The sequence below is a fragment of the Halichoerus grypus genome, chromosome 10 (assembly GCF_964656455.1).
Source record: "Halichoerus grypus chromosome 10, mHalGry1.hap1.1, whole genome shotgun sequence".
NCBI lineage: Eukaryota > Metazoa > Chordata > Mammalia > Carnivora > Phocidae > Halichoerus > Halichoerus grypus.
Window position 1 is genome coordinate 74,031,673 of NC_135721.1, and position 18,856 is coordinate 74,050,528.

General features: G+C 46.4%; 1 long non-coding RNA gene across 1 annotated transcript; it reads right to left on the reverse strand.

Annotated features, from left to right (window-relative positions):
- Window positions 1-2,766: 2,766 nt before the first annotated feature.
- On the reverse strand, window positions 2,767-13,569 carry LOC144378746 (uncharacterized). The gene is made up of 3 exons (XR_013441840.1): window positions 13,383-13,569; window positions 8,597-8,711; window positions 2,767-3,197 (listed from the first exon to the last, which is right to left on the reverse strand). It is a non-coding gene; the product is annotated as an uncharacterized LOC144378746 (long non-coding RNA).
- Between the last annotated feature and the right edge of the window lie 5,287 nt (window positions 13,570-18,856).

The window sequence follows — 18,856 nt, forward strand, 5'->3', positions numbered from 1 at the left end:
ACCATGTTTAAGCTGTGTCACAACAGCTTATGAGGATTACAGCTATAATGACACAGAGATCTCGAGATGATAAAAATCTTGTCTAGGGTGTCTTACTTCAGGTTTGGTTTTCAAACACAGGTCTGGCTGACTCCAAGGCCCACAGTCTCCCCATTGCTGCATTGCTCTTCAGTGAAAAAGACCTGGTTTCTGCCTGGAGGTGTTCACAAGTCTGGTCAGGAAGATCCACACAGGAGACGAGCAGGAGGACAGAGGCTGTGGAAGCAGGTGGAGAAGCACTTACCCAGAGAAGGAATTCTCAAGAAGATGGTACTTTTTTTTTTTTTTAAGATTTTATTTATTTGACAGAGAGAGACAGCAAGAGAGGGAACACAAGCAGGGGGAGTGGGAAAGGGAGAAGCAGGCTTCCCACTGAGCAGGGAGCCCGATGCGGGGCTCGATCCCAGGACCCTGGGACCATGACCTGAGCCAAAGGCAGCCACTTAACTGACTGAGCCACCCAGGCATCCTGAGATGATACTTTGAATTGAGTCCCAAAAGATGATCAAAAGTTACTCAGATGAAGAAAGGGAGAACTTCATGTACACAGCTGTGGAGTCCAGAGAAATCAGGGCTTCCTCAGGGACCTGCCAGAAGCTCAGTACAGCTGTGGGATGATGTGGCGGAAGGGGCAAGAGGTGATGACGGGCAGCAAGCAGGGCAGGTCATGAGCCTTTCAGTCACATTAACAGGTTTTGCACTTTATCCCGGGGACAATGGGCACCAGGTGAAGGATTTTAAGCAAAAGAGATAGAATCAAAGTTGCATTTAGGAGGAAGGATGGGCAAAGGACATGCACGTCTAGAGGCAGGCAGAACACATAAGAGGCTGCAGTGAAAATTCTAGCAAGAGCTGATGGTGATCAGAATTAAGATTTTAGCAGTGAAGATGAGGGGAGAAAATGAGGAGCTATTCAGAAGGCACATGCGACTGGATTTGACAAGAGACTAAATATGGTGGGTGAGAAGAAGGAGGAGTCGAGAATAAGTGCTTTCCTTGGGACAAAGAACATAGGAAGAGGAATGGGTTGGGGAGAGCTGTTGAGTTTCTTTGGACATGTTAAGTGTAGGGGTCCAGTGGGCAGCTGGATATGAAGGTCTGGAGTCCAGGAAAGGGGCAGAGGCTGGAGATCTAAAATAGGAAGTCATCAAAATGGTCACCGACTCCAAAGATATAATAAGGTGTCTGGAGAGAGTGGGCATGATGAGAAGAGTTGCATCCATAATGGCCAGAACGGATCCCACCTTCCCTCTAGAACTTTTTTTTTTTAAGATTTTATTTATTTATTTGAGAGAGAGAGCATGAGCAGGGGGAAGAGACAGAGGGAGAGGGAGAAGCAGACTCCCTGGTGAGCAGGGAGCCCGATGAGGGACTCGATCCCAAGACCCTGAGATCATGACCCGAGCCGAAGGCAGACGCTTAACCGACTGAGCCACCCAGGCGCCCCCCCTCTAGAACTTGATAATTATTCTGCCCTCCAGCTTGCTGACGCAGGGTCCTGATACCTGGCCTTCTTCTTGCTGATTTCTTTCCCCAAAAGAAAGCATACTCCTCTCTGTGCCCTCATCCATTTGCTGATACCCTTTATGAATGCTCAGCTCTTCCAGGACCACATCCCTACTGGAGACAATCCTTGCATTACTGTGGCTGCATGTCCTCCAACACCATCCAATGAGGACCCTGTAGTACCACTCCTTGCCCAGTCTTTCTTTTCTCTTTGGGCCCTGACATAGACCAAACACCCTTGTGGGACCAGCCTCTGAAATCAGGTTAGTTCCTATACCCAAAGTGGGAAGGGTCCTCCCTATTTACCATTCTCCCCATCTGGCCCAGGGCTGTGGCCTGATGTACTTCACAGTCCGTGGAACAGGCCTGCGGGCCCCCGGAGGGGCCGAGGCTGATGGAGCCTGGGATGGGGATGGTTCCTCTGTCTCCCCAGCCCCATGAAGCAGAGAAAGAGGAAGCACAGCAGGGGCTGACTGAATGGAAGAGTGGAACACCAGAATTGGCTCCCAAGGGAGACTGGCCGTGGAATACCTTAAATTAGAAGTCTTAAAAAATGTGTTAGGGATCCCTGTTGCTCTGGTTGGCTTTGGGTGTGGTTCTTTCCAACAGAGGATGATTGGTGGAGTTTTTCCAGCCCTGTAATTCTACTTGTGGTGAGGTAGAATTAAAGCCGAAATGTGAGTTCATAAATTGCCTAGTTGGTGAATAATAGAGTTTAAATCTCCTCAAAAAAAAAAAAAGTTAAATACAAAATCATATTAAAATTCATAGCCATCTGCCTACAACAATCTCATTTAAAAATTGAGCACAATTAATTTTTAATCCTAGGTCAGCTTTCCCACTCCTACCTGTCTCTCTCCTCACCGCCTCCCCCATCAGACAGTCAGTGTGTGCTCCGAGAACTTGAGACCATTTTAAATATTAACTGGAGCCACACATACCCAGGAAGATGAATCCACACGTACTTCTCCTCTTCCGTCTATTATTACTAGTATGATTGCTCACATATTTCTAAATGCAGTTCTGGTTAAAAATAAATTCTGTAAACTAGGAATGTGGGGTGTGTCTGCCTCCATAAAAATCCCTTTGTTCTCTGTGCAGAATTGAGCAGAGATGCAGAAGTAGAAAGCAGGGCTGTATTTCAGGAAAAGATCCTGGGCCAGCGCTTTGGCATCCGTCTTTCTGTTAGCAGGAGGGGTCACTGAGTCTGGGAGAGCTCGGGATGCTTCAGGGTTTTACAGCAGAGACTGCTTGACTTCCTTCCCCGACTGCTCAGTTTGGATGGGAAGAAATTCCGTAAGAGAGGGTACAGGAATAGACACAAGCGTGGTAGGCTAAAGCCAGGAAGCTGACATGATCAAGCATCCTCCAGGAGCAGGCGGGCCAGGGCTGAATCAGCGGAGTCCGGAAGCTGCTATCGGCTCCTTGAGACGCCAGCGCGCTTCGGGAGAGGAGCTGTTCTGGTGGAGACCCTCTGCTGACTGAGGCCTCTTCTCTGCATGAATTGAAACGCGCACATTTTGAATGAGGTTTGCTCCCCTCCACACTGGAGTCCTCATCTTCTAGGACAGACCCACTCGGCCCCGGGGGCAGGAAGACCAGGGTTCCAGCATCGATCCTTGTAGAGAGGACCCGGAGCAGGGCAATGAATCCTGCGGGTATGGTAGACCATGCTCAGTGAAAGCAGAAACCACAGAGGTCGCCACTGGCTTGACACCGTTCTCAACAAACCCCTGGATTGTGCACAGTCCAAGATTATTAGTTAGGCAACCGAAAGGTCGTGGACCCAAAGGGCAACTAGCAATAGTACAGAGCCAACAAGGAGAAAAGAGAGATGTCAGAGGCAGCTCTCTGTGAACGCTGAATTGTGTTTTTAGTTTTTGGAAGCTATTGAATTTGTGATCGCCTGTGCTGGAGCCAGTATTGGTCCCTAAGACCTTCTGAAGAAACCACTCTTGGCTGTTTAATAACGGATCTCAGCTGTGTGACTGGGGAGACTGCAGTGTCAAGGGTTCATGTATTTGCTCTTACGTGGCCCCTTGCAAGAAGCCACAGAAGGTCAGCTGGAGTTGGGTTCTCTCTTTTTTTTTTTTTTAATTTTTTTTCTGATGGGCAACAACTTTATTTTTTTTTAATATTTTTATTTATTTGTCAGAGAGAAGAAGAAGAAGAAGAAGAAGAAGAAGAAGAAGAAGAAGAAGAAGAAGAAAGAGAGAGAGAGGCAGGCAGAGGGAGAAGCAGGCTCCCCATTGAGCCAGGAGCCCAACGTAGGACTCGATCCCAGGACCCTGGGATCATGACCTGAGCTGAAGGCAGATGCTTAACTGACTGAGCCACCCAGGCATCCCTCTCTCTTTCTTTTTAAGTAAACTCTATGCCCAACAAGGAACTCGACTTCACAACTCCGAGATCAGGAGTCACATGCTCTACCGACTGAGCCAGCCAGGCACCCCAGAAGCTAGGTTCTTAAATGGAGATGAAAAGCTGTGATTGAAGAATGACCCATTTGGGGAAAATAAAGCCGATGATGGGAAATGGGCTGCATCTTAGGCTGAGTCTCCTTTTTTAGTGAGTCCTGAGGTAGAGGGCATTTGGGGGCTGAAAACTCAGAATGTCAGCTAAATTTGGCCTCCGCAAAGAGAAATTAGGTCACAAGTGCAATACTTTTGACCAAAGGTACTGCAAAGAAAGAAATTTAAAGTAGTTGCTAGTAAACAAACAAGGCAATTGTTAATACCAGGAAAAACAAAACGTAATAAAGAAAAAATAATAGTACACTACGATGCTCTGCTTTCCTTGCATATGTATAATGATATAAACACCAAACATTAATTTAACCAAAAATTATGATATGCTGATGTAGGGAGGACTAGGAAAGGGATGGTTGAAAAGAACACTAAATCCTCATTTACCAATATAGGAACTGAAAGAAAATAGCCCATGTGGTTTATTTAAAATACGGCAACATGTAAATGCCAGAAAAAAACCAGGAAGACTTAGGGGTGTGAGAGGGAATGAGGAAGGAAACTGCCACAGTTCACTGGACTTTCAGTATTATTTGACTTTTTTTTTTTAAAGATTTTATTTATTTATTTGAGAGCGAGCACGGGGTGGGGAGGTGGGGAGGGGCAGAGGGGAAGCAGAATCCCCGTTGAGCAGGGAACCCAAAGTGGGGCTCAATCCCAGGACCCCAAGATCGTGACCTCAGCCAAAGGCAGATACTTAATCGACTGAGCCACCCAGGCGCCATTATTTGACTTTTTAAATTACATGCATGCATTCGTTAAAACAATTTTTAAGTGGTGTTGCTCCAAAAGGACAAGACAGAACAGAACATCTTTACAGTTAAAAGTGTGTTGAAAAGACAAATTAACTTCAAGCTCTAAATACCCTGGATAACGAGGACAATCAGGAAGCAAGAGGAAGGCCTAAATCTCCCTTAGTTGATTTACACACAGTTTGATAACAGTTAAGTTTAATAAAAAGAGTCCTTAGTTCATACCTAGATCTTGCATAATTTTAAAATTTGTTATTGCTTATGTAGTATTTACAAGAGAATGAATTAAAACTTCCTTTAAAAAGAGGTAGTTTGGGGACATACTGAGCAGAGCATATTCTATATATCTACTTCTTTAATTGTCCACACAGGGAGAGTGCCTCACCAGGGGCCCAAGCATCCATACACATCATCATTATTCATCAAGGACCAGCTATCTGAAGAGCAAGCATACTGGCCAGGAAGAATTAATCATCTTCCATAAGACTTGAGTCTATGATTGCCATAGATTTCATTCATTTCTTCCTTCCTATCTCTCTTTCAGAAATGTGCAGTGTAAAGGAACCTGCCAAAACATGTCTTTGGGTGGCAGGTGACACCATTTAAGCAAACTTGCTGCGACCTTGAGTGGATAACCAATGTTGAGTGGACCTTTACCCTTTAACACGGGGTTCTTCAACCTCAGCACTACTAACATTGTGGTCAGATAATTCTTTGTCGTGGGGGTCTGCACTGCACATAGTAGGACGTTTAGCAGTGTCCCTGGCCTCACACATTAGATGTCAATGGCATCCTCCTCCCCAGTGGTGACAACCAAACACTGTCGTTGGTAGCTCATCAAAGATTTAGGCTTAGTCTATATTACTAACTCTGCAGCAAAGAACATCTAAACAGTGATTAAAATTTATTATACCATTCTGCATCTGATAACTGAGACATGTTAAGTGAGAAGTTTCTCCCTAAAGTATAATTAGGCTATGTAAATTACCTAAGTGTTTTTAAATCTGGAATAAAGTTGAAAATGAAAAGAATCTTATCATGACATTCTGAACCACTGGTTAGATCTTTCTCCAGGGAGGAGAATCTTGCTCCCAATATCTTTATAATCTCCCCCTCAACTGAGCTTGCTTCAGCTTTCAAGAAAGCTGGAGTAGAACCCATAAGAGGTTTGAGTGGGCAAAAGGCACTCCAGTAAGGATTCCCTGGCCAGAGTGGGGAGGACTGGATCTGGGACATAAATAGCTGCTTCATCATCAAAGCCTCCTCCTGCCCAGGAGAAGGCTTTCATGAGAACTCGGGCTCATTGTGTGAAAATTCAGATGACTGAACTATAATTAGCTCGATTAGTCAACATTTTCATTCATAGGATTCTGGCTTTGATGTGCTCCTTTCTCACAGAATCAAAGCTAATAATTCTGGAAACATAATTGGGAACTGAGTGCCAGCTTGAAGCTTGGGGAGCTCCCTCACCTTCTTGGCAAGCCCTGCTTCCAAGATATTGCTTCCTGGTCATGAATGAACCCGGCCCAGGCACCTCCACCTTGCCCTTTGGCTCCTTGCTTCAGAGGACATTTCCTGAGCATCTCCTCTCTGTGAGTCAAGATCGCCAGCATTTATGTTCTAAATGTGCAGTGGTTGACATGAAGCTATGACGACAGTACCTCCAAAGCCCGAGCACTTAATAGATGCATAAACCTTTTTTTGGATATTGCTAAACAAACAGTGGAGCAGATCATTGGTTGGTTGTCTATCCAATAACCATCCCTCCTGCTTCAGGAATAAAAGCTGATTGAAACAACCAATTGCAGTGATTGTCTTCTCGTTCAAGCATAAGTTCATGAGATCATTCTGGTTGATGAGATAGGATAAGTATGCCGGGTGGATTCTCAGCAAGATTTCCTTGCTTAAACAGGCATATATAGGAAGAGACGGTCCTCTCCCACTATTGGATGTGGTTGTGTTTCTAAGTGACATCTAGAATTGTGCCCACCATCTTGAAAGCATGAGGAAGACGACCAGTGGATGAAGCAGACAGGCCAAGGATGCAGGTCAGAGAGATGGAAGAATGCATGGCCTTTATGACATTGTTAAGCTACGGATCAGCCATCCCTGAGGTTGCCTCTGGATTTCCCAAGTAGATGACACATTTTCCTTACTCTTAAGTTCAGTTGGATTTTCTGTGCTTATAGGTGAAAGCATCCTAGTTGATATAAGTGACTTGCCAGATTTTTTTGTATAGGAAGGGGTTTAGGTAAAAGGCTAGCCTAATGGGAACTTTATCGTATCTGCCACTGCTTACTGAGTACCAACCATGCACCTGTGCAGAAACCATATGAACACTGGCTCTGATCCTCACAATAACTCCATGAGGTGATTTTTATTATTTGCATTTCAAAGATGGGGAAACTGAGGCTCTGAGACATAGAGAGCACCAGTGACTATGCAGTGTAGCTCACATTCAAACGCACATCTAATATGACTCCATGCTTCTCTCTACATTCTACTTCTTTTTTAAATTTTTAAAAAAGATTTCTTTATTTATTTGAGAGAGCGAGCGAGCGTGCATGAGTAAGGGGACAGGCAGAGGGAGAGACTCGAGCCAACTCCCCTGCTGAGCACGGAGCCCCACACAGGGCTCGATCTCACGACCCTGATATTGTTACCTGAGCCAAAATCAAGTGTTGGACACTCAACCAACTGAGTCACCCAGGCGCCCCTACATTCTATTTCTCATTAGTGTTCCAAAGACACAGCAAGAGATGAGGACGAGTGTGCAGAGGAAGGCTACTTGGCTCAAGGGTATAGGATGGAAGGAACAAAGGAGTGGAAATCCCATCCCCTAAAACTGTCTCCATGGGGAACGAAACCACCATCCTCACCCAAAACACCCCTTACCAGAGACCCTGGATGCCACTTCCAAGCAAGGAGGAATGGGAAACCCTCAGACATTTTGTCACTGGAGCTCCAGACTGGTCCTGCGAACTTGGCCATGACACTTACAATGTATAAAGGCTAAAGACCACCACTGGCTTCTCTCAAGCATTTCTCACTGAGAGAAATCCCGCCTCTCATCCTCATGACGCAGTCTCTGCAGACAATATTAAAAAGAGCTGTTTCCTGTGTTTGCCTCACCCTTGCCCATTCCCTCTTTGCCCTAATGCTCTCCCCCACGACACAAAAACAAGGCACCCAGGACCGATGAAGAATAGCCATGCTAAGCTCCTGGGACTAAGCTCTGGTCCCAAGTCTGCTCTGGGTTTGCTCAAGAGAGGATTCTGGCAAAGACTTGGAAAGTGCTATAGACTGAGTTTTATGTTCTGGAGACCCTACAGGACAGGAGTGGGGAAGGGTGAGGGCTTCTGCACAGAGCCCTATTGCGGGACAGCCTCACCTTATATGACCCTGACCGGGAAAATGAATGAATTCCTTATCCTCCCTGCTTCCATTTTCTTCCCTTGTAAAACAGGAATAATAAGGGCCAGTTGACCATAAAAATGCAGAGATGAATGTCAGCATCTGACTGTTGTGAGCTGCCAGGGCTGTGGGGTGGCACAGACCAGAGCTCATCCCTGTACCATCTCCCAGTGCTTCTCCCTGGCTACCTTCCCCTCTCCAACTCCCATCAGCCTCAGGCTTCCAATGATCAGCAAAGATGGAAGTTTCCTCACATTTCCTGAGGCACTGTGAAGAACTGCTAAATGAGCTCATCTCTCCACACTCTACACCCCAAGAGCTCTCGAGGAGTAGGCTTGCTGGCCCGGCACGCTGACAAACCTGGAGAGGCAGGAGGAGGTCTCGGCCTCCTGGATCCCGCACATCCACGGAAGCTGAGGCAGGAAGCTGTGTCAACCCAGAGCGTTGTCCCAACGGGCCAAATGCGGCTGAGAGGCTGAAAAAGATAAAAAGGTGACCATTAGATGGAGCAACATGGAGCTTATTGGTGACTGAGAAGAGTGGCTTGGGAGAGCAATTTGAGACTGAAATGCTAATGGATCTATGGAGGAGAGAACAGGAGGGAAAAAGTGTTTACAGACAACGCTTGGAAGAAATTTTGCTATGGGACCAGAAAAATGGAAGAAGATGTGAAATCAAAGAAGAGTTTAAGAGCTATTAGAGCATTTTTTTTTTTAAGATTTTATTTATTCATTTGTCAGAGAGAGAGAGAGAACAAGCAGGTGGAGCAGCAGAGGGAGAGGAAGAAGCAGGCTCCCTGCTGAGCAGGGTGCCCGATGTGGGGCTCTATCCCAGGACCCTGGGATCATGACCTGAGCCGCAGGCAGATGCTTAACCGACTGAGCCACCCAGGCATCCCAAGATATTAGAGCATCTTTGTATGCTGATGAGACTTTTCCTTTCCGGAGGGAGAAACTGACAATGGAGGAGAGAGAAGTGATGTTTACAGAGGGCAGCCTTTAGGAAGGGGAGAAGTGCTTTGGTACTCGGTTCTTCCAGTGTGAGATCTTTCTGGCAACTTCACTTGCTCTGGTCTTCTGATGGACATCTGCTCTGTATGCCCTCAAGTGGCAGCCTAATCAAGGACAGGGCCAAGAGGTACTGGAAGGATTCCATGCCTCCCTTAGCTTTCCATGCTGGTCCCGGGATCCAAGCTGGGGCAATCTGCTGCACGGTTTGCTTTCTGATTTCCCAGTGCGTTGTCCCCAAGGGCTGGGGCAGGTGAATCTGCCCCGTATTTTTCAAAGGTCAAACATGTTCAAAGGCCTGATCTCCCTCAGTAATATAACCCTGAATATGGGCAGGCCATCTGCATTCATTGACTCCTTTACTCTTATCATCCAACCTTACAGATGGGGAAAGTTAGGCATGGAAATGTTAAATGAATTGCCAAAGGTCATGCATCTGGTAGGTGGAGGACCTGGGATTTGAACCCAGGCCATCTGGCTCTGGGAGCCCACCTCTTCCACGCCTCCCTCTCCCCCATTCCCCCCGTCCCGCCCTAATCTGTTTCTTCCCTTTAGCCCTTTTCCCAGAAGGCCTAGGATCCTCTCCGCCTCCCCCAAAGAACATCCTGGAGCCCTTGCAATGAGAGGTCATTCTGATTCACCTGTGACTGGTCCTGTACCCATGAGGAATGCTGCCCACACAGGGAGGGAGGATTCGGAGCTGCTGCTTTCCTGCCTTCCTGTTTCTATCAGGCCAGACCTGGGCAGGACACGATGGCACACTCAAATTGGGTAATTTGAAGAAAGTTGAATAGAGGGGCTAGTTACAAAGGTGTGGGCAGGATGTAGGGAAACCACAGAGGTAGGGCAAGAAGCCACAGCTACTCGACCACCCCGAGGCCTGAAGGGGCGAGGGGAGGTGTGGTCACTGAAGCCTGTAGTGTGTGCACTTAGGGCCGCCTGACCAGAGCTGTGATCCTGAGAAAAGGGACGCAGCCGGCCCCAGGGGTGCCCCCATCCAGGCCTCCCTCCCGCGTCTCCCTCTCTCTGTTCTCCCATCCAGGATACCCACTGGCTAAACCCAACCCAAAGCCAAAGGGTGAGTGAGGGAACCCACTGAGCAGGTCTGCAGCACAGACCAGGGTAGGGAAGGATGGAGAGTGGATCTAGAAGGGCAAACAGAAGTATCTAGCATATAACCGACTTCTTATCGAGGGTGGTGGAGAAGAATGCAGGGCTCTCGGGGCGCCTGGGTGGCTCAGATGGTTAAGCGTCTGCCTTCGGCTCAGGTCATGATCCCAGGGTCCTGGGATCGAGCCCCACATCGGGTTCCTGGCTCAGCGAGGAGCCTGCTTCTCCCTCTCCCTCTGCCTCTCTCCCTGCTCATGCTTTCTCTCTCTCTCTCTGTATCTTTGTGTCTCAAATGAATAAATATTAAAAAAAAAGAGAATGCAGGGCTCTGGAGCCAGACGGCCTCACTTCAAGTGCCAATTGCCTCTTACAGGCCAGAGGACCCTGGGCAAGTTACTTAACCTCTCTATGCATCAGTTTTCCCATCTGTAAAGTGGGGATTGTAACCTCAACCTCACAAGTTATAATGAGCATTCATGCTTAGTTGATCTCCCTTAGAGATAACTTAAGTAAAGCACTTAGCATACAGTAGGTACTCAATAAATGCTGATCCCTTTCCTCTCTCACCTCCTTCAGGTATAATGTGTGGGGATGAGGCCCTATACTTTGAATGTGGGAGCATTATACGTAGTCCATAAATATTGCTTGGTTGATGGCTGAAGGGCCATCTGTTCCTTGGAGGCTTCCGAACATCCTTCAAATGACCTGTCCTTGGAGCCTGCAACAGTTACTGTGGCTTAAAAAGTTCTTGCTGGGATTGCTGGTATGGTTCTGTCTCCTTCCATGGGTGGTTGCAAGGTTACTGACGTATCTGCCTTATAATTTATTAATTTGTGTGCTTGTTTTATGCTGTGTCTCTATTTGTTTTCTAACAATTAAAAAGTTCTTTAAAATCATTTTTAAATTTCATATAACCATAAAAAATTTAAAAATTTCATTGTTTGCTTTCTCTCCATTTGCTCTGCCCTGTGATTAGGATGGATCTGAATTATCACCAGGTTCGAGACAAAAAGCATTTAAAAAGGCAAGTTTACGGGTGGTAAGTGGCTCTGGGGCCTTTTATTTTTTTCTATTCCTGTATTACCTCCTATTCACAGATGCAGGAAACTGAAGCCGGGTCTCTATGCTTGTCCTATAAGCAAGCAGCTCTAGGGAATGCTCCCTACTGGAGGCAGCTATTAGGGTATGCTCCCCACACCTGAACCTTCTTTGGAGAATTCCATGGTTCAAATCCTTGCCCTTCGATGCACCATTTGACCCTGAGCAAGTGTCTCCCTCCTTCCTCTTTCCACCTCCCTCCATCACCTTAGAGCCCCAGAGTGCCTGGGGTGCCGGGCTCCCATTGTCCACCAAGCAGCTCTGCCATTGTTGCCAAGCCCTGTTCCCAACCCACTTTTTAAAAAAAATATTTTATTTATGGGGGCGCCTGAGTGGCTCAAAAATAAATTTGAGAGAGAGAGGGAACACGAGCTGGGAAGGGGCAGAGGGAGAAGAAGAAGCAGACTCCCCTGCTGAGCAGGGAGACCGACGTGGGGCTCGATCCCAGAATCCTGAGATCATGACCTGAGCCGAAAGCAGATGCTTAACGAATGAACCACCCAGGCGCCCCCCAACTCACCTTTTTTTTTTTTTAAGATTTTATTTATTTATTTGACAGAGAGAGCACAAACAGAGGGAGAAGCAGAGGGAAAGGGAGAAGCAGGCTGCCTGTAGAGCAGGGAGCCTGATGTGGGGCTCCATCCCAGGACCCTGGGATCATGACCTGAGCCCAAGGCAGATGCTTAACCGACTGAGCCACCCAGGAGCCCCCCCACCCAACTCACTCTTAAGTAGACACCCAAGTGGAGGTATGCTTTTCCAAACTATTTACCTGACATTCTCCTTTTCTGTTGTAAATCTCTTTCAACCCTTCTTTCAGCATGTGCTTTCCAAAAGGAGCGAAAATTCCCTATGATGATAAACTTATACCACTAAGACTCAAAAGTTCTGCAGTGGCGGGGACCGTGACTTTCCGTGTTTTTATAACCTTATATTGCCTGCCTGAGTAGCTGACACAGATCAGGTGCTCGAGAAATGGTCGTGGCCTCGAACTGAAGAGGATTTTCCTTCCCTTCCTGCCCACGTGAAAACCATCTATCTCTCCAGGCCAGTGCCATCACTCCAGGGGACTGCCCAGGACCCGAGCGAGAGGGACTCTGCCGTCTCTGGGAGGCTTTCTGTAAGCCCAGCAGCTGCAGGAGCGCTAAAAGGATGAGATGGGGGGTGGGCAGAGAGGAACAGGCACTTAAAAAACTTCGAGGCTCATTTATTTTTAACATTATAGATTTTCTCTTGCTTTCCTTGAGCATATGATGTGTCTCCCCTCTTCTTGTAGAGGACTGCATAACTGAGGACTTCTATTTGTTTATTTTGCCTCTTGCACAGTCATAGGCAAACTCTGGCGCCTTGCATCTCCTACCCACCAGAGCTGGCGCAGAAAGAGCAGAAACTCCAGGGCTTCTGACACTTTTACTGGGGCTCAAACGACCCAGGCCTGGAGATGAGAGTGAGCGAGGCCATTTAGCTCCTCTGGGCCTCCTCACCTGTCCTCATCAGTAGCTGGGTATCGTGGGAGTAATAAATAAGTGGTGCTTGTTGTGTTGGCATGAAAAGTTCCAGCCTGTGAAATGTGTGATCTATGAGACACTGAGATCCAGTTCCTGGGCGAGGGCATCTGAGGCAGGCGCCTCTCCGAGCCCCTGAGCTTCACGGTGTCTCCCCACAGTGAATCAGGACACAGATTGGCCAAATCAGCTGTTTTCCTTATCCCTCCAAGTTCCAAAGTCCAAATGCTTTCCTGCTGAGTAATTATTTTATACAGGGGAAAGGGAAGTGCAAAAGGCAGACTCCTCCTGCGGGCTCTCGGTTGGCTCTGGAGATGTCACCCAGACAGCACTGTAGTATCTGGCCTCCCCACTCTCCCTAGTTCATGCCACCCTCGTTCAGGCTCCAAAACGAAAGTGACCCCGACACAAGCCCATAGCACATACCAACACGCAGCTTTCCCATCTCCTAAAGATGAAATTCCAAGTGTTTGCGAATAAATACTCCCCGCAGCAAAATTTCATTGTCAAGAAGGACATCGTGCTTGTCCGGACGCCCACAAGAAGGGCCTTTTGCCAAAACGAATGGGAAATCATTGGCCCAATTAACATCCTGTGATCTTAGATCTAAAAATGACCCGGAGCCGGGTAAACAAGGTGACGTAAGCTGCCGGGCGGGGAGCGGCTCTCTACTGCCACCTGGAGGAGAATGTTTGTAATGGCGCGGAGGCTCCGGGCGGCGGGGAGGTGGACCTCCGCCCGCTGTTAGGACCTGGTGACAACAGGCGCGAGCTGGGCAGTCCCGGGGAGGGGAAGGAAAACACGGAGGAGACCAAACAGAGGGCAAGGACGCTCCTCCGCGACCTCAGCTAGAGGAAAACGAGGTCTGGGTGATCCGGGCCTTTGGACATTGTGGAGTTGACCCTTGTTGGCTTCCTCCTTGGGAACATTCCTTTTATAAAAGGACTCGGGCACCACGAACTCTTGCTGGAAAAAAAATCATGGCTTAAAACGAGTGGGGCAGGATCCCCAACGCTGGAGACCCCTGATAAAAACAGTTGGCAGTTTCTGAAAGGAGAAGCAGTAGCATGGCTATGCCAATTTAAACACAGGGCCACCGGATTTTCTGTTTTAGTTTGGGCTTGGCAGTGACTGAAGTGGGGGAGTGAGTGCAGGAGTTAACAGTCCTAATTTACTTTCTTGTCAGGCTAATGTGAGAATGAGGCTGCAGAGCTTTCTGCGTTACGCAACCGGCATGCTGGGAGATGCCCCAGAAATATGCTGGGGGCTCGCAGAAGGTCAACTGAGCGTTATTACTTTTCCCCCTGCAGATGATCCACAAAAGGAAAAGGAGTTGATGTTTAGCTTGATAAAAACGAAAACAAAACAAAACCCACTTTACTTTTGGGTTAGTCAGTTTTTGCTTCGTTGCAAACCACCTCAAAAATCTCAGTGGCTGGGGACAACACGCATTTATTTTTCCTGCTAATGGGTCTGCAGGGCAGCCTTGGTGTGATCTCAGCTGGGCTCACCTGGGCTGGCTGAGCGAGGCTGGACTCTTGGCTGAGGGTCAGATACAGGTTCCGCCTGGTTCTGTTTCCCGACCCAGGATGAAAGGACAAAGGCTACCTGAGGCAAGCTCTTCTGGCAGAGGGCGTTACCTGTTCAAGAGGCCAAGTCAAAGCCAGCAAACACATTTGGAGCCTCTGTGTGTCATGTCCACTAATATTCCATTGGCTAAGGCCAGCCTACCATCAGTGGGGGTGGGGGTGGGGGAGTGGGGTATACTCTGCTGACTCTAGTAGGCTGATCGAGACTGGAATTTAACCAATGGGTTAAATTCGCTACAGACCATCTGCTTCTTGTGGAAGAATTGCAAAGTGAGGATGGCCTAGATAATCCTTATGCAGTATCGGTGGTCCTCAACGTGAATTCAGTTTTGCCCAATGGACACTTTTTTAAAAAATTTATTATTACTATTATTTTTTCGTAATCTCTATAACCAACAGTGAGGCTCGAACGCACAACCCTGAGATCAAGAGTCCCATGCTCTACTGACTGAGCCAGCCAGGTGCCCTGCCTAATAGACATTTTTCAATTCCTTTTTATTCACATCTATCACTTATGACATGATGTGCTCATAATGGATAAGGGACACAGTGCCTTTGTCTATGGCCTGGTCTACTTTTTCAGGGTATACTTAAAACTCCCTGTGCCAGGACACCTGGGTGGCTCAGTCACTTAAGCATCTGCCTTTGGCTCAGGTCATGATCCTAGGGTCCTGGGATCAAGTCCCGCCTCAGGTTCCCTGCTCAGCCAGGAATCTGCTTCTCCCTCTACCCTTACCCCCTGCTTGTGACCTCTCTTTCATTCTCTCTCTCCCTCAAATAAATAAAATCTTAAACAAAAACAAAAACTCCCGGTGCCAGCAAGTCAGTTTAGCTATGCAGATATCACCTGTGGAATGAAAACGACAGGGAGAGATTCTTTGAGGAGGCAGCGTGGTATGCTGAGAAGAGCACTAGACTTGAGAATCAAGAGACCTGGGTTTCTAGTCCTGATTCTGCCAGGGTTGGAATTTGGAAGGGTCAGCAGGAACCAGCAACCAGGTGCTTTTCAAGTCTTGCTGAGAAGCTTGGACTTTATCCTGTGCACTGGGGCACAACGGGGTCAGCTCAGAGTTTGTTTGTTTGTTTTTTTAAGGCCTTTTTGGCAACAGTGTGGAGGGTGGATTGAAGGAGAAAAATTGGATTGGAGGCGAGGAGATGAGCTAGGCTATCATCCAGGTGAAAGGTAATGAGGGCAGAGACCAGGAAGGAAGCCCTGGAGATGGAAAAAGGGGTGAATAAAGACTCTTTAGAAGCAGAACTGACAGGAAGAACTTTTTTTTTTTTTAAGGTTTTATTTATTTGACAGAGAGAAAGACAGCCAGAGAGGGAACACAAGCAAGGGGAGTGGGAGAGGGAGAAGCAGGCCTCCCACAGAGCAGGGAGCCCGATGTGGGGCTCGATCCCAGGACCCTGGGATCATGACCTGAGCCGAAGGCAGACGCTTAACGACTGAGCCACCCAGGCGCCCCAGAACTGACAGGAAGAACTTAAAGACAATTGATTATGGGGAGAAGGAGAAAGACAAGGGCAAGGGGGAGTCAAAGATGAATCAAGGGTCCAGAGTGCATCACCTAAATAGCGGTAAACGTTGTTTCTCAGAGTCTTTCTTACAGCTGAGTACACGTATGTATGCATGCATGGGTTGGCAGGCATTGTAAAATGTATTACTTTCCAGAACTGGTGCAGAAAAATCACACAAGGGATGCCTGGGTGGCTCAGTTGTTAAGCGTCTGCCTTCGGCTCAGGTCATGATCCCAGGGTCCTGGGATCGAGCCCCACATCAGGCTCCCTGCTCAGCAGGGAATCTGCTTCTCCCTCTCTCTATCCCCCTGCTTGTGTTCCCTCTCTCGCTGTCTCTCTCTCTCTGTTAAAAAAAAAAAAAAAATCACACAAACTTCAGCCATTGGCAAACCTTATTCACCATCTTTGCTGTGTTCAAACACCTGCACCATTAATACTCAGTATTCTTTCTTTCTCTTTCTTTCTTCTTTCTTTCTTTCTTTCTTTTTCTTTCTTTCTTTCTTTCTTTCTTTCTTTCTTTCTTTCTTTCTTTCTTTCTCTTTCTTTCTTTCTTTCTTTCTTTTTCTTTCTTTTTCCTTTTCTTTCTTTCTTTCCTTACTGATTTTATTTTTAAGTAACCTCTACACTCAACGTGGGCTTCAAACTCACAATCCTGAGATCAAGAGTCCCATGCTCCACCTGAGCCAGCCAGGTGCCCCTAGCATTGTTCTTTAAATGAAGTCATTTATTTAACCTAAACACTTACTGCAGGCTTATCCTTAAAAACCATGTATGTGAGATCATGACTTTGTTGGGCCAGTTATGTATGGAGACATAATGGATCAAATACAAGGTCGTTAAAATTTCAAAAGTGTCTGTATACTACCTAAAAGTATTATTTCCCATGGCCACAGTGTGCAGGCGAGCTTTAGGGACCCCCTGCCCCAGGCAATAGCTAAAACAGCTAGGATTATACAGATCTTGCTTTCTCCACGCTCTTGTTAGTTTCCATTCATATTGTATCAGTGTCCAATCCTGGATGGCAGGTCTGGTCTTTGCATCCATTGTTGGCAAGGCCTTGCCCTGCAGGCAGTGACCTTTAGCAGAGCTGGGCTGGAGGTTGTCATCCAGACAAATGGGGGCTGACCTGGAATGTCTTTTTAACTCAGTGTCTCACAACGTGAGCCTCTGAAAGCCACCGCAAGAGCAGCCAAGCCAAATGAGCTGGGTCCCTCTCACTCTGCAGACAAGAGTGCCAACAGGGCCTTGGGATCTCCCTTTGCTTCTCCCATATTCTCCCTGATGTTCTTCTGGAAGCCACACACACAGAGGTCTGGATGTGGAGGGTGGCAGCTTCATCTTCTTTTGTTCACTTTTGATGCCTAAAGATCTCTAGAGACCGTTTTCAAGGTAAAGTTGAATTAATTCTGCACTAATGGGTTGGCTGCCATGAGGTGTCTCACTGAACTTTTCTGAGACTCAGTTTCCCCTTGTAAAATGGGGGCTTGGGCTGGTGGTCTGGAGAGTGTCTCCCTTTCACATCTTAACCGGGCTCAACAGTTTGGGGACAGTTATGCTTCTTCTTTGAACTCCTTATTCCAGTCTTTGCCCATTTTTTATAGTATTGTTTGTTCCTATATATAAAATTTATTATGGTCATTGTGTTTTATGCATATTTTATCGTATCCCTTTGTCATTATTATTGCACATTTCCCCCCAGTATTATTTCAACCTTGTTTCTGTGAAGTAAGGAGACATTTCAATTTTTGCTGTGGAGACATTTTAGCTTAAAAAAAAAAAAAAAGCCCAACTGACAGTCTTTTCTTTGAGAATTTCTGCTTGAAAAGAACTTCCTCACTCCAAGATTATAAAAAAATACACACTCAGTTTATCTTCTGGAATTTTAATGGATTCATTTATTTTGTTTAAATTTTTAGACCTTTTAAATGGATTTTATATAAAGAGTGAGATAGAGATTTTATTTTTATTTTCTTTTTCAAATAGGTACCCCATTTATTGAATAATCTATCTTTTGCACACAGATTTGAAAACATGCTCTTTATGAAATTTTTAAAAATCATCTGTTATATACTTCTGGTAGTAAAAGCTATTGTCAATTATACTATGGCGTATTTTAACTGTTGTGCTAATGGACTTATTATTTTTATTTAGATCTTAAACCATAGCAACAATATGTATTTCCAGGCTTACCGCATCCACTTTAATGCATTTAAACACTTAACCATAAATGATCACTATAATGACTGTCAATCTATAAAAACTCTCAGAAAGAGCAGTCTTCTCTTTTCCATCATGGTAATTAGTAATGGTAATCATAGCAATTAGTAGAAGTAAGATATGAATTGTCATTGTAAAGAACTCAGTTGCTATGATTTGGGGGAAAGTAGGACTTGGACCTAGGCAGGTTATTCCGGAGACCAGGGTTCCTGTGCAAACTAGGAAGTTAGAGACGTTTTCTTCCCAGGGTGCCCCCTGCCTGCTCCAAGTACCCACCGTTCTCTCCTTCTAGCTACCTCACTCCCTCTCAGAGAATCTACTCTCAGATCTTCATTCACACTGAGGTGTTGATGACTGGTTACTATCCAACACAGCTATTCTCATTAAAGTGCGAGGTATGTGGAAATTAACTTGTTACTAATAATAGAATGCTGAAGTTTGAAATACTTTACTTTTTAATCAATCTGAGTTGACTCAATGTTTCCCCTGAAATGAATTCCCCTGAACTTACTTGCATACTTCTTTTGTGAGAGAGAAAAAAGGTGTGCTGGTCATTGTCTGTAACCTCTTTCT